Genomic DNA, 16,084 nt, shown 5'->3' with positions numbered 1-16,084 from the left:
TTGCTTTGATAAGAAGCCTACCTTCTGATTCCATTTTAATTTCAATAACATCAGTTTTTAATGGAACCCAGTAGGGTTAGAGGAGACATCACCCATTTTTATTTGCGTAGTAGTTATGTATATTTGACTTTAACAGTTTTGTTTAATTGTTGGTGAAGCTCACCATTGACACCTTATGGTTTTTAGTCTCCATGTAGATGCTAAGGCTCTTCATTGTTCTCTTTGTCTACTGGTTGGCCAGGTTGGCAATCAAAAAGATTACAAGATAAGATATGTGGGCTTCTACAGGAGTACTTACGCCATCGGCATATAGGAACTTTGGTGTTCTAAGTTCCAAAGTTCACATTGGAAGCTGGGAATTCCTAATGGATTGTCCTAATGATTCAAAAAAGATTAAATAAGAGGGCCATTTCTAAATTGAGAATAGGATCAGAAATAGCAATCCCTTTGTGGAATGAATACAGTGGGGATTTATAGTTCTTTCCAATAAATGAATCCAGGATCTATGCTGTGTTTGGTAAATGAGTGAAGACAGTATTATTTAAGTAATCTCCTTCAGAGGTTTGCAGTTTGGTGAAATTACTGAAAGTCTGCAAAATTTTATTTTTAAGGCACAGGCAAACTTAAGCTCAATCTAAACTTGAGCTTAAAACTATAAGAGTTCAAATAGTACAAAATGCGAGTGTTAGGTTGGAGAAGTTGGGATTGCCCTCCTTGGAGTAAAAGAATTTGGTGGGAGATTTGATAGAGGTGGACAAGATTATGACAGGTATAGATAAGGTAGAAAAAGAAAACCTGTTCCATTGTACAGTTGTACAGGATGTTGATGAGACTATATCTAGAGTACCATGTACAGTTTTGGTCTCCTTATTTAAGAAAGGATATAAATACGTTAGGAAGCAGTTCAGAGAAGGTTCACTCGATTGATACCTGGGATGGGGGGGGGGTTATCTTTTGAGGAAAGGTTGGACAGGCTGGACCTGTACCCATTGGAGTTTAGAAGATTGAGAGGTGATCTTATTGCAACATATAAAATCTTGATGGGACTTGGCAGGGTGAATGCTGAAAGGATGTTTCCCCTTATGGGAGAGATGATAATAGAGGACACAGTTTAAAAGTAAAGGGTTTCCCATTTAAGACAGAAATAAGAAGAAATGGTCGTGAATCTTTGGATTTCTTTCCCGGAGAGTGATGGAGGCAGGGCCATTGAATATTTTTAAGGCAGAGATCGATAGATTCTTGACTAACAAGGAGGTCAAAGGCTATCGGGGGTAGGGGGAATGTGGAGTTGAGGCCACAATCAGATCAGCCATGATCTTATTGAATAGCAGAGCAGACTGGAGGGGCTGAATGGCCTATACCTGCTTCTAATTTGTATGTTCATATTAGCTGATGATACAAAGACTAGGGGACAAAGATTTAAGGTTTTGGGCAAGAGTTACAGGGGAAATGTGAGGAAGAACGTTTTTACATAAAGGGTGGTAATAACCAGGAACTTGTGGTCTACAAAGGATGGTGAAAGAGGAGACAATGAATGAATTGAAAAGGAAATTGAGTGGGTATTTGAAGGAAATAAACTTGCAGGGCCAAGAGGATAGAACGGGGAAATGGGATTTATTGGATTGCTTCATGGAGAGCCGGCATGGGCTCGACAGGCACATGTTGTCTTTCTGAGGTGTAGTGACTCTATGGCGGGAATTTTTCAGCTCCTCATGCCGGGCGGGATCTTCCAGTCCTGCCGATGTGAACGGAGATTTCAATGGCTCACCGGCCCCGCCACGGGGCAACCCATTGTGGGGGGGCTGGAAAACTCCAGCCTATGACTCTTGAATTGTGTCAAACGGGTTGAACTTTGAGTTTTGAAATCATTGTTTGCCTTAAACACACACGAGACTAGATTGTTTACAACTGACATTATTTTAAATCTTGATTAAATTAAAACCAATCTGAATATCTGGGCCTCAGAATGTGTTTCTAAAGTTTGGCAAAGGGATGTAGGTGTCATGCGCATCTCTGGGTAAGAAAGCAGCTATTATGTTATCTCCGCACCACCCCTCACACCCGCCCCCCTGACTCTGAACATGCTTAGTTTTGCTAGCAAATGGTTCAACAGTTACACCATGCTCAAGAGCTCATTCCCCATCAGTGGGCCAAGGAGTTTGTTTAAGGGGGACATCAAAGCCAAACATGATCCTGTCCTCATCCAACATCATATTGTTGGATGGGGATCAGAAGTGGGAGCCAGGATAGTTTTTACTCCTGACCCCAGTCTGGGGCCACTGAGGCTTGTGTCCCTACTAGCACATAGCTGAGATCAGCTAGCTCATTTAATATTGAAATTAGGACTTAGTACCAGACTGGGAGTGCTTTCACCAACTGAACCGCCAGCAGAACTAGAAACTAGCATGTTTACTAAATTTGGGCATAAACTCAAAAGAGACAAAATTGGTGTTACATCATTGGATCATCACATTGCCACTTCGTGAGCTGCACTGCAGAATAAAACGAATCTCCCTTTCTATTTTTATAAGAGCTCAAATTAGTATAAAGTGGTAGGTTATGAACTGGACATGTACCTATTTGATTCTATAAATTTAATTTAAATGTTATATTGACATACCTCTTTCTTGCTAAATGCTGAAATTCATTTGAAGCCGTTTTATGAAATTGCATTTTATTGTGAATTCATACAAAGTTGTCAGTTGATAAGAGAGAGATGTTTTTGAAGTTTATTTGATCCATGTAGATTCCCTCTTGCCTCCAATGTATTTATTTCAGACACTGCAGGCTCTTAAAATCATATAAGTTCTTATCGAGTACATTTTGTGCAGTCACCTAAGGTTCCTTTATGCTAGAAACAAACCTATGCACAGAGGGTAGTTATAATGTTGACACTTCTGCCACAAGCCATTGCTGAAGCAGAGTCCGCAAGTGTTTTAAAAGGAATTAGATAGTCACTTGAAAAAGAGTAATATCAAAAGCTATGGGGAAAGAGCAGAAGAGCGGGATTAGACAAGGTGGCTTATGTGGAGAAAAACACCAGCACAGATTTAATGAGTTCTGTGGTCTGGTCCTGTCACTCCATGTTACATTGCTTATAAAATCAGTGGCACTAAGGCACATGACAAAAACTTTGGCTTGTTATGCAGCCTTTTCACTGGAGTTTGTTTCCAAATAAATGTTGCAAATCAATTCTAAAATTTGGTGTGGGGACACACATATATTCTGTATTTTCCAATATAATTTAAAAAAACTCCTAATTATCGCTTTTTCAGAATCAAATGTTTAATAGTGGAAGGCTGACAGTGGCAAATCTTCCTCTTCTGATTGTGTATAAATACTCACTTGGGTAGCTCATATAGAAGGAAATGAGGTGGTGGGCAATCTCACGACTGTACAGAGCTAGCTGATTTTACAATTAATAACTGGAAAGTTGTACAGAGCCTGATGGGGGTATGCAATCCCCTCATCTAAATTTTCCTCTGGATACTTGACACAGGTGATTAATTTTGACCAAACGCAAATGAGATGAAAATACCTTAAATCCTTTTCTGACCAATTTCATTACAACGCAAATTTTAGTTTAGAATGTTGTTCTTTTCAGATGGGCTGTTTATTATTATGGCACTGAGTTTGTCACAACTCACATTTTGAGAACGATATTTTTTAATCAGAGGATCAGGGACAAACTTACAGCTTAAACAAATCCATATGTTTCCCCACTGAAGTTCTTACTTTGCACTTGTTCCCATGTTTATTATAATCCAAATTGAATTCTGTAACTACAAATAGCCCGATTAAGGTTAAAACCATATGCTATAACAGCAGCATTTAATGGTTCAGACTCACTACCTGCAGCTGTCTGCAATCAAACTGCTCATTTTCCAAGTTAGCTAATTGTTAGTATCTCTAAATTGCACATTTAAACTGATATGTAATATAATATTAAGATTTACTGAGGTAACAAATATCTGCAAATTCTTATCTGATATAATAACACCCTTTCCTATTCCTACATCATTTTCTCCCTCCTTATTAACTCTCCTGGTGCTACACTGAATGGGTAATAGGCGAGCATTCCCTGAGGTGTCTGTCAATTCCCGTAAAGAGCAGCCATTAGACACAGTACATCACTTTCAGGAGCATATCCTGCTGAGTATACCCTCGTTCAACCAGATTATTCCAGTGCAAACACTTTGCAGTGATATTTTGCACCTGGAGTCCGTGTTTGTCAGTCAGTGAATAGAGAAACAAAAAAAAACAAGGAATTGCAAAGGATGTGCATAAAGCATAGACATATAACTATTACGATGATAAATCTCTTGGGATGAAGTACTTTCTAAAAGATGAAAGTGAGATTAACAGCAGCTGCCAGGAAAGAAAGCAATAGACTGAGGTGTTCCTCAGGAGCAGCAGAAAATAGGCAGATTTGTGTACCAAGATTTATTATTTTTACTACTCTTAAGGCATTAATTCAAGTTGGCATACAGTTGCTGAGGCACTGTCTACCTTGCATTACTTTTCCCAAGTGACCGCTCTTCATGTGTAAGCCGAGACAGTAAATAATTTGAACTTAACTCACTAGTTAGGTAACCCATGGGTTTGGGTGAATGCTTCATGTTGACTTGGGTAGAGAGTAAAGTTTTGCGGGTTGTAAAACTAGCGCTGTATCCAATCTTGTCACTTTTCTGATGGATGGGCTTAGGTTGAAATTGCCCCCAGAAGGACATTTTTAACCCTATCCATTGGGGAAACAGGCAGGTTGGCAGATAAACTCGATTAGGTGACTTACCTGCAATGTCCCACCTGGATCCTCCTGTTGTTGATCTTAATTCTGAGCTGATGGCAAAGGCAGATTGGGGTCTGATGACATTATTCAGTCCTGACCTCTATTTTATCTCTGGCATGAGTGGAGAGACTGCTGCGGTTTTCCCACCAGGTGAGTTTAAGTGAGAAGAGGTTTAGAAGGAGGAGAGACCATTTAAGTTAAGATTTTTACTCCCACAAAGAAACTCGAGGCCTGCATCCTCCTGACTGCACCCTGCCACCTCCCTGCTATATTTTTATATTATTTGTGAAGAGCTAGGAACTAATTGTCATGTGAATATGTTTCCCAGGGTGTCACATTCACTGTCGCATGGCAGACATGTGCCGAGTAATCGTCTGTGAGTCCACCAGTCACATGCAGAGCAGCAGGAAGTACACTCCACGAAGCTCCAGCATTTTGAGTCTAAAGTGTGATTATTTCTAACTTATGGGAGCCAGAAGTCACTCCCTTCTCTACAGTGAAATCCACGTCCGAAAGTCCAGCTCACTACACTTACTTGCAGTTGTTTGCTTCCCATTCTGGACATGAGGTTGGCAGGCAGCATGTTATTGTGGAGACATGATTGAAATCAGCGTAGCATCATTCTGCCATGAGCAGGAATCCAACCAAAAACAGCAGGTTCAAGCGGATTCGTTGAATTGCCCCGAAGAGTATGGCATGGCCAAATGATGAATGTCTTTTCCAGCCTGTAGAAAGTGGAGTTACAGGGATATTTTCAACTGTGTTATGAGTCATTTGAGGGGCATTTCAAGCTATCACAGTTAAATTGTAATGGAAAAGATGAAGGGTGGAATTTTATGGAGATAATGGGGGGGCGGGGGGGCCTTGGCCGCTGGCAGGAGAGCTGGTGAAAGCCTCACCGCCTCCTTTAGGGAGGGCCCTGCGCATTGTGTGCCAATCATGCACTTGACAGGCTGGTGGTGGGCTTTCCCTGAGATCAAGGACTCCGGGGTGGGGGAGGTCCCACCTGCCAGCAGCTGCCAGCCAATCAGAGGCTGTCGGTACAACACCCACCCAACACCCTGGTTCATCGGTGGATTCCAGGCTCGAGGTGAGTGATGGCGGGAGGGTGTTGCAGGTTGGGGGGTAATGGGGGAGGGGTGGGGGAGGGGGTCACCAGCAAAGGTGGTGGGGTGGCTCTCAGTGCTCACCACCCCCGGCACCCCCCCAATTCCCAATGCTGGGTCCCTTGATTAGGCATTGAATGCCTTTGAATGAGGGACCCCACCCCACCGCCACCTGCCAGGAACCTGCAAGCAAACATGCCAGGGTTTGCTTAATCGTTGTGCTTCCTGCTTGGCAAGCTCCCCCCCCACATGCCGCTGGGTCAATATCAGTGGTGGTGGGATAAGGACCTTAAGTTGGCATTAATTGATTAATTGCCCACTTAAGGGCCTCAGTTGGCAGTGGGGCAGGAAGACTGTCCATGAGCCTTTCCACCAGGGGCTTAATTGAGGTGGAGGTGAAAAGGCAGTGGGGTCCCCACCCACCACCCTCCTGCCTGATTAAATGCCCCCCCCACCCCCGCCACCAAACTTAACACAGAGGAGGGCACATGATTCCACCTGAAATATCCCTTGAACATTCCTCGGGCTATGCCTGGTCATGTTTTTCTTGTTATATTAAACAAAGTCTGTGGTGTATTGAGGGGACTTAATTAAGTGCTGCTTTCCATTTGTTTGGTGTTTAATGTTTCAATTCTGCTATCATAAAGTTTAATAATGTGGCTTGACAGGAAGTCACCATCATCCCCATTAGTGACAGCTTATACATGGAGTGACACATCCAGAACAATTCTGGCCACATTTAATTCAAATTTTCTTTCTCTAACTCTGATAAATACTTTGCCTCTACTCTCCACCTTTAAGATATAAAGGAACACATTTATTTTGAAAATACTGCTTGATCTGTAGTTCAATGTGCCCTCGATATGTACATCTTATTTACTTAAAAACTCTTCTCGATGCCTTCTACAGAGACATTAAAGAAAGTCCCAATCAAAATAGAAGCTATTCCACTTGCTGGTTGTGTAATGACAGAGTAACAATACAAGGGCCTCAAGCACCCGGCAAAGTGGAAAATTGCCCAGGTGTGTCCTGTTCACAAAAAGCAGGAAAATTCTAATCTGGCAATTATCACCTCATCAGTCTACTCTTAATCATCAGCAACATGATGGAAAGTGCCATAATGCTATCATGTGACACTTACTCACCAATAACCTGCTCACCGATGCTTTGTTTGGGTTCCACAAAGTCCACTCAGCTCCAGACCTTTTTACAGCCACGACCCAAACAGAACGGAATTCCTGAGGTTAGGTGAGAGGCAGAATTTGACCAAATGTGGCATCAAGGAACCCTAGGGATGGGGGAAAAATGCTCTACTGGATGAAAACATAAGTTAACACAAACAAACAGTGGTGTGGTCGTTGGAGACCAATCATCTCAGACCCAGACCATCACTTTGAGTTCCTCAGGGTAGTTCCCTGCCAACAATACAAATCCAATTAAAACCTTTGCAGTCAGTGAAAGGCTGTTCACATCTTGAAAACATTTCTTTGTACAAAGCAATGGTGAGCTAGTGAGTTTATAAGGTGTAGAATTGCTGGCGCTCTGAGCAGTTGAATCAGCCTTGCAAGCTAACTACTGGTATGTTCAAATGAAATGTGTTGATTTTCCACACATCATAAAAAATCTTGTATGTCAACTAAAAATTGTAAGATCTTAGGAAATCACTTAGGAGTGTTTTACATTAGTGCCTAGCATGGTGAAAATACCTTGCATCTCTCTCACATAAATGTGTTTTTGGTTATTTGAGTGTCCTTTTCCCTTGAACTGGATCTCTTTGTGAAGGAATGTGTCACTCAGCAGTGGATTAAGAACTGAGAAAGCTATTTCCCAAAAGCAACAAGAAGTTCTGTGGCTTAAGGTGATAACTACCTGCATGGGAGCCACATGTCTAATTGGGTTATTGGATCACCTCTCCTTTCTCTCAGAATATTTAACATTATAAAGATACAACAAAATGGCTTTTACAAATAGCTAAAATTGATTAATCATTTAAAAAAAAAATGAGAGAGAACCGGACTCCAGGTTTGCCAGATATTGTTCTTGATTTAAACATGTAAAATGCTTTTCTCTCTTTTTTGTTTGACTCAGAATTTTATGAACGGTTAAATTTGTTTGCTGTACTTGCTTGGTTGTCAGTTGGCTTTGAGTTCACGTGGTCTGGCTAAATTATCACTGACATTTTCTCTCCAAAACCCATTCCATCAGTTGATGTAATTTCTTCTGATGTGTGCAAATTTGCATTGAATAAACACAGATAAAAAATAATTGAAAGAAACTGGGCTTGAAGAAATAAATGCAACCACTGCACTTCAGCTTAATAACTTAACCCAGAATTTGTTCTGCCATCTGTGTCTATATACTGTTCCAAAAATGGTATTTTCTGGAAAACTGATTTTTTTTTTACCCCTAAAATTTAAAAAATGCTATTCGTTCCTCCTTATCCCATTGCGTTCAGCATCTTTTTACTTAGTTTTCTCTCCTCCTTATTGAAGGTTAGGGCCAATAGCTCAGGTACTGATAGGTTTCTGACACATTGCCCGATTGGTTAGTTTAAGCTTATGACGGCTGACAGAGTATTTGACCATGACATCAAAGTGCGGCCCAATCTCACTTAATAGCAACATACTGTTAGTGGGTGCCATTAAGTAATGATCAGGACAGCAGATGCTGTCATCCCAGGGATGCTTAGTTAGTCATAGCAAGCTTCATGGATTAGGCTCCGAAAGTCCTAGTGGACTAAATAATGGAGAAATACTGGATCTTACTGATGCAGGAGGCCCAACAAGACATGTGGTTAAGATGGAGTATGTGAAATAAGTGTGTGCTACTTATAGTACCAAGGGGGAAGTCTGGAAAATGGTATGTGAATTAAAAGAATACAAAGATATTACTATGAACCAGTCGCACACATGTTTGAAAATAAAGGGAAATGATAATTATTAAGAGGATATGCAAAACAATGGTGCAGGCATGCAGGGAGATAATCTGAAGGGTACAGTATGAAAGATGGTATTTACATGCCAACCTAGAAAACTAGTAAAAGTTGACCAATAAATATTCAAAAAAAAAGTGTGGCTGATTAGGGTCTAAAAAGGGAATCATCTTGGAGGCAGAGGGCATGGCTGAAGTAATAAATGAGGGAGTTATGAGGGATTTTGATGAAGTAGATATGGAACTGGGTGAATAACCAGAGAACAAAGATTTAATCTGATTTGCAATAGAACCAGAGGTGGTATGAGGAAGTTTGCTTTTCGACATTGAATTCTTGTGATTTGGAGCACATTACCTGAAAAAATTGTGGAAAGAGGTTTGATAGTAACATTCAAAGTGACATTGGATAAATACTTGAAGAAAAATAGAAGTTACAGGGCTACAGGCAAAGACCAGGGAAGTGGGATTAATTGGATATCTCTACCAAGGAGCTGACACAGACATGAGATGCCAAATAACGTCCGTCTGTTTCTTATCATCCTATAATTCTATGATTCCTTCCTCTTCCACATCGACCATCCTCATCTTGAACTAAAAATGTGAGAAAGTATTTTTGTAGCCAGAGCTAAGATCATCCATGTAGCTGCTGTTGTCTTCTTTTACTGCTCCTTAACTCTCTCTTCCTACTCAAGACTTACCTTTCCCTTCTGAGCTCCACTTAAACAGATCTTCACCATTCTCTGCAATTTCATCTCTCAGTATGTTTATATCACCCTTGTAGCTTACCGTTTGATCACTTGATTCCCTTCCACCCAGGTCTTTGTCATCCAATGTCACCTCCTCAGCTGCATGTTTGATGACACCATCAACCTTCTGGCATTGTCCATACTGCCTTCAAAGACACCATTATAACCACATTCCTCAAGAAATCCACTCTCAATCCTTCCATTCTGTCTAACTACTACTATCTCCCATTTCCCTTTCATCCCAAATTCTTGAAATGCATCATTGCCTAAAATGTACACTCCAACTTCTTCCTCCACTCCCTGTCTGCTTAACATCAAGATACGATTGATTCAAATTTTCATCCAGCTTATATGTTGGCAAAACGGAAACCATCCTTTTCATATCTTAGCAACGCATATGTGCTTTTGGCCTTGGCTCCATCAACCTTCATGGCTGCCATCTCGGAGTGCACTAAGAAGAACAGAATTTTGCTGTGCTGCTCAAGTATAAACTAGCTTTGACATCCAATCCACTGCCCAAAAAGGCTCAGAGAAGAATTTTAGGGAACAGAGGGAGACCTTCGTTCCATGCCCTACTTTTTCCCCATTAATAATAATGATGAGTGGTCAAAGGATTCCAAAAGTATCGAACCAGTAGTTGGCAGTGCCAATGTTATATTATGTGATGTGTTGAAAGCAAAGGAGCACAATCCAATGTTACACAACACCCCAATAATGCCTTGAATAAATTGTAGCCATTTATCCCTTGTCACTGAATGCATCATATGAAGTAGGTTGTATGAGCATGGGTGATTGACGTTATTTGAACTTTTATTAAAAAGATGACAAGTAAATATAGTTCTTATACAGCTATACATGCAAATTATTGGAAGTGTGTTGCCAACATGGGAAATAATTTAATTAGATAGATGGCTCAAATATAAAAGCTTTTCCAGGTTCATAAGTATGAAATGGCAGTCCCCTGGTAGAGACAAAAGCAGGTAAAATAACTGAAGGATCTGACGTTGTTCATATGAACCAACAGATACCTGGTGTTTGATATTCCTCCCCCTCAGCAGAGTACTTTACAGCCCCCTCCCATCCCTGCTGAACAAATTCAATCCCCTCAGCACAGCTAAACAAACATTGAGGCTAGAGTTCATGTAATCAGTGAAAATCTTAAAACTGGAATTGCTGAAGCAGCACTGGAACTATCAGTATCCGAGTGAAAGGAGCAGCAAAGTTAAACAGAACAAAGTGCTATGCACCTCCCCACCCAGTACCCAGGCAGGTATCAGCCTTCTGCTGCCTCTTGTCTACTCGATTCTTTCCAAAGGAAGATGCCCAGAACTGGGAATAGAATTCAAACTGCAGTCTAAGCAATGATTTGCATTGGTCTAACATTACTTCTTTGCATGTATTCCATACCCTTACTTATAATAGGCATTTATAAAACATCTTGTTTGCTTTTTATTTCAAATCTTTAGCAATTTCTCTCGTGTTGGATCTTGTGGGTCCTCGTTGCATGCTTACTGTAAGTGATGGCTGAGTTGGCACTACAGACAGAGTTGATCAGCAGATACCTCTTAGGTGGAACACATTATGTCTATTTACAAAGGTGCTCAGCAAATACACTTGTGTGCTTTCACGTCAAACCCTATCTCCATACTACTAACTACAGAGGTAGCCCACGCTACTCTTCTATTGGTTATATGATCTTCCTTAACCACATTCTTCTTAAAGGTATATTACACATTAGATAAAACCATAATTACCACACCTCCTCTCTTTTAAAAATTTGTAGATCTTACCCCTTAAGTCTCTGCTTCTTTACTTTATTCCACTTCTGCTATATTGACTTCACCTGGCCCCACTTCCCCTGACCCCGAATCATTGCTCTTAGCCTATCTCCTCACCTCAGCTTTTCACAACTTACTCGATGTTCCTAAGTCCTCACCCTCACTTTAGCAAAGTCCTCCAAAGAAGACTTGACATTTTCTAACTTGCTTTCAAATCCCACCATGGTTTCTCCCCATATTCCATGAGTAAATTCCTCCAGCCTTGTATTTCCACAAGTTATGTTCCGGATGTCCATATAAATTCTTCAATTCAGAAAAAATAAATGAGGAAGCTGATTGAAAAAAGAGAGGAAACTAATTCCAGCCACAATATTAAAACTGTGATGATCAGTAATTGTTCATCTAGGGACAGGCTAGGATAAATCTGTTAACAAGGCTTCTAACTTTAGACTTGCCTGCTTGCAGCGTGGAGACATGTTTTGACTTTTCTTCTCTGAAAACTGTCACTCAGAAATCTATGGATCTTTGAGCTTGGAAAATGTTCCTCCACCTAGGATGTTGCAGTCTTTACAGATTGGTCCCACCTTACATCCCTCAGTTGCTGGAAGTTTAAATCTTCAATTTACTTTTCATAGCCGTTCCAATTATTAAGCGATTGATTGAAGTCAACTGTTACATACAAATGCCATTGTTGGAGGCTTACAACAAACATCTAGTGTGAGCAATGAAATAATTACATGATAGCCAAGATCAGCTTGATGTTGCTGAGAACTCTTATGCTATATATCTGGAGAATATTATGATAATTTCAATCTCTAATCACAGCCTTGTGCAAGTGAGACACCATCAGAAATCACTTCACCTTAAATGGTAATAGTTAGAATTGAATTGTCTACCGGTAATAAATACGTTCACAAGAAAAGAGAACAATTATAAGCAATGTAAGTTCAGTGCTCAATATTGTACCCAGTAAATCTGTAATAATTATATTGTAATTAGCTAATTTAGCAAATATGCAAATATGGTGATTTTTTTTTTAAAAGTCCATTGATTTTTCATTTCAGAGTGGCTTTTTTCAGTTTTGCTAAAACAGTTCCCTAATCTTACCAAATCTATTGTGAAACAAAAAGTTGACTTCAAGATTGACAGTTTTCAGGCCACAAGTTACATTTTATAAGATGTTGTTACTAATAAGGAGCCAAATATTTAATTGTTATTGGCTTTCTGTTACTTTACCATTTACTTAGCACCTGGTTGTGCTATCATGAATCATAGGGCCTGTTACCACACGGAGATTTGACCTTCAAAGTTGTTTAGCAAATACCACGGCATTTATCTGGACCTTAAGAAAGCTTTGGGTTATTACATTATTTTTGTGTAAAACATGCACAACTCACTGAGTTAATGACTCCTTTCATCATTTCCAAAAGGGGCTGCTTGATGGAACTGGAGCAGAATATTTTTACTTAAGACTCACTGAGCCGTTCTCTGGAATCTTTCCAATTTATATCAGTGCTGTCACAGTTGTTATCTTCTTACCCTGGAGAGAAAGTTGGATTTAGGTTGTACGTGGCTCTGCAATATAACTTGTTAAGACACCAGAATAAGATTTATAAAATGAATGGCAGAAGTAATCAAAGCATTTGATCTGAAATTGAATTTTTGTTGGAAACCCACCCGAGGAAAATAATAAAGAACAGAGGATTCGCAAATGGAAAGATTAAGAAGTTATTTTAAAATGTATTTATGTTCTGGCTGATACATGGTATTTATTGAGGCAAAAGACTGAAGTAGTTGCATTCTTGAAAATCAAGCTTTACCTGACATTCAGAGATTAGACACCGATATGTAACACTTTTCCTCTATTCTTCATTAAGTCTGAAAAAGGTGTTTGTTGCATTTTTCAATCTAAGATGTGATTGGAATAAAGAACACTTGGATTGGAATAATGTTAACAGGCTGTGCTGTGCACAACACTCAGATTTAAACAACTGAGGGAACACTAAAGCTTTTGAGATTTGTAACATAAATTCTGTATAAACACATATTTAATGATCAATTTGTAGTTCTATTTGTTTTAAATGTTAACATTTAAAAATTGCAACTTTAATGTTTCAGGAACTGTCCTGTAGATTGAGATCTGTTATTTGCGAGTTACGGTAACCGAACTCTTATCAAAAGCGTTGCAGTTCCTCTCCCCACATTAGCTACCATTGTTTTAACATTAATAATACTGTGCGGCAGCACCTCCTCTGCTGTATTGTGCCAGGTATTTTCAAATCAGCCCAGAAGAAAATAGAATATTAGAAGCACGAGGTGAGAGTCTGAATACCCGCCAACCTGTTTGCACTTCCATAAATCACACGAGAATAAACAATCTATTGTATTGGATTAATTTTGTGTCAAGTGAACAAAACTGCAGCTTATAAATAGTTTTAAACATTACATAGTTCAGCCATAAGGCTGCAACATAAACTGTTGTTACTTGCCTTTAAGTTTGACCCAGAGTTTGCATGAATTGGAGCCTTTTTTACGCATACACAGTCAAGCACAAATTTTGTTGCATAAAATAGCTTTTGTAGAGCTTTTACATTACATTGTACTAGGAGGAAATTCTGCTTCCACGACAATGCAATATATTGGACAGAATATTATTAAGTGAACTTTTTACAGTCAAGTTGGTCTTCTGCATTAGCAGTCAGGAGATTTCTCATCTTTGAACCACATCATCTGCATAGTAACATCATCAGCAGCCTAATGCTGCTGCAAATAAAACACTAACGTTATATTTATATTGCACTACTCATGCAAGATGTTGCAGTGCTTTACAACCAGGAGAAACAGGATACAGTAGAAATGGAACACTGAAAAGGGGAATTGATTGGCATAGAGAATTGAAGGCACAGTTGAAGAGGAAGAAGAGAGGAGGAGAGGGGAAATTCTATGAATATTACAGCTTCCATTAGGATGATCAGTAGGCCTTTCTCTGTCTATAATTTTCAGATGTATGAAAAGCTTTGTTAAGTGTGGTCTATGGTATCTGGTTAGGTTTCCCATCTGTTGCCAAGTCCAGAACTAGATCATCACTTGAGTTCTAATATTTGCTTTACTATTGATCATAAATTAAATGATAATCTTGATAAGTTTAAAAACCAATCCATCCCTGTGATCAGATATATAAGTAAATAACAGTAACTAATAGGTTTTTATAATAATATAAAGACCAAAGGATTGTGATTCATCTTGGGTGGTGGCACAAAATGGGCAACATCGGATCAGCCACCACTATACACAATGCCTGATATTTATTGACTATAATGGAACTGAATATCCAGCACTATGTAAAGCGGGTGGCCGATCTGATATTGCCTTCTGTATGCGCTACTGTCAAGATGAATCTCCACCTCCAGTGTCACTTTTTAATTTTAGATGTTTGCTGACATTTCATTCAAAAAACGGTCAGATTCTGAACCATAGATAAAAGCAAAATACTGCGGATGCTGGAAATCTAAAATAAAAACAGAAAATGCTGGAAAAACTCAGCAGGTCTGACAGCATCTGTGGAGAGAGAAACAGAGTTAACGTGACCTTTAGCCCTTACCACAACCATTTACTCTCCTTTGGTCTTCTTGTCCATGACATCTTTGTCAATCTCTCCTTAGCCCCCACCTATTGTTGGCCTTCTGTACAGCTTCACCTGCTCCACCCCCTTTAAACAGCACAAATTTCATCACATTTCTACGTCTCTTTAGCTCTGAAGAAGGGTCATATAGACTCAAACATTAACTATATGTGGCTCCTCCTATATCCAGAAGTATATATAATTGAAGGAATATAAATATGAGCATTATCTGTTTTCAGACTTTAGATAGTTGACAAAGTTGTTGAAGGATTTTATTTTAACTCTCTTTTTAACAGCATATTTCAGCAAAACATGTGACAGCTAACAGTTCTCTTATTAAAGTGGTATTCAAAATTCTGACCCAACACCATCTATTTTGTTTACCTAGCTAATATCACTGCCTACTACATGAGCAATTCCATTTACCGATGTCCTTAGATGTAAGTTAAAGCACAATAACATCAATTTGATAACAAAAATTAAAGTATACATTCAGGATTTCACAAAATCACTTTAATCCATAGGTGGGAGAATAGCCACATGCCATATCAGTTGCAATGATGTCACATAGAAGCAACACAGATATTTTCATCATTCAGTTCCATGTGAGTTACATTAATGACACGTGTTCATAGCAAACACAAGAGGCTTTCTGAACACACTTTCATTGAGATAGAATCCTTTTCATAAAATGATTTATTATTTCTTAAGGTTTGTCACATTGTATTATGGACTTATTTAAATCAAGCTCTTGTGTGACATTTTAAGCTATCCATGGTCAAAGACATTTGTGGCACAAAAGGAGGCCATTCAGCCCATCGAGTCCATGCCAGTTCCCTGTAGACCAAACCAGCCTGTCTCATCCCTCAGCTTTATCCCTGTAGCTCTGGAAGTTTATTGCCTTCAAGTACCCATCCACTTTCCTTTTGGAATCATTGATTGTCTGTACTTCTGTCACCCTTGTGGATAATGAGCTCCAGGTCATTACCACTCACTGCGTGAAGGAAGTTATTCTTAATATTCCCCCTGCATCTCTTGCTGAAAACCTGAAATCTCTGTCTCCTAGTCCTTGTACCATTGGTTAATGGGAACTTCTTCTTCTTCTTAGGCAA

This window comes from Cetorhinus maximus, chromosome 12, assembly GCF_964194155.1.
Source record: "Cetorhinus maximus chromosome 12, sCetMax3.hap1.1, whole genome shotgun sequence".
NCBI classification, from domain to species: domain Eukaryota; kingdom Metazoa; phylum Chordata; class Chondrichthyes; order Lamniformes; family Cetorhinidae; genus Cetorhinus; species Cetorhinus maximus.
The sequence above is the reverse complement of the archived record's forward strand: the minus strand, read 5'-3'. Positions refer to the sequence as shown.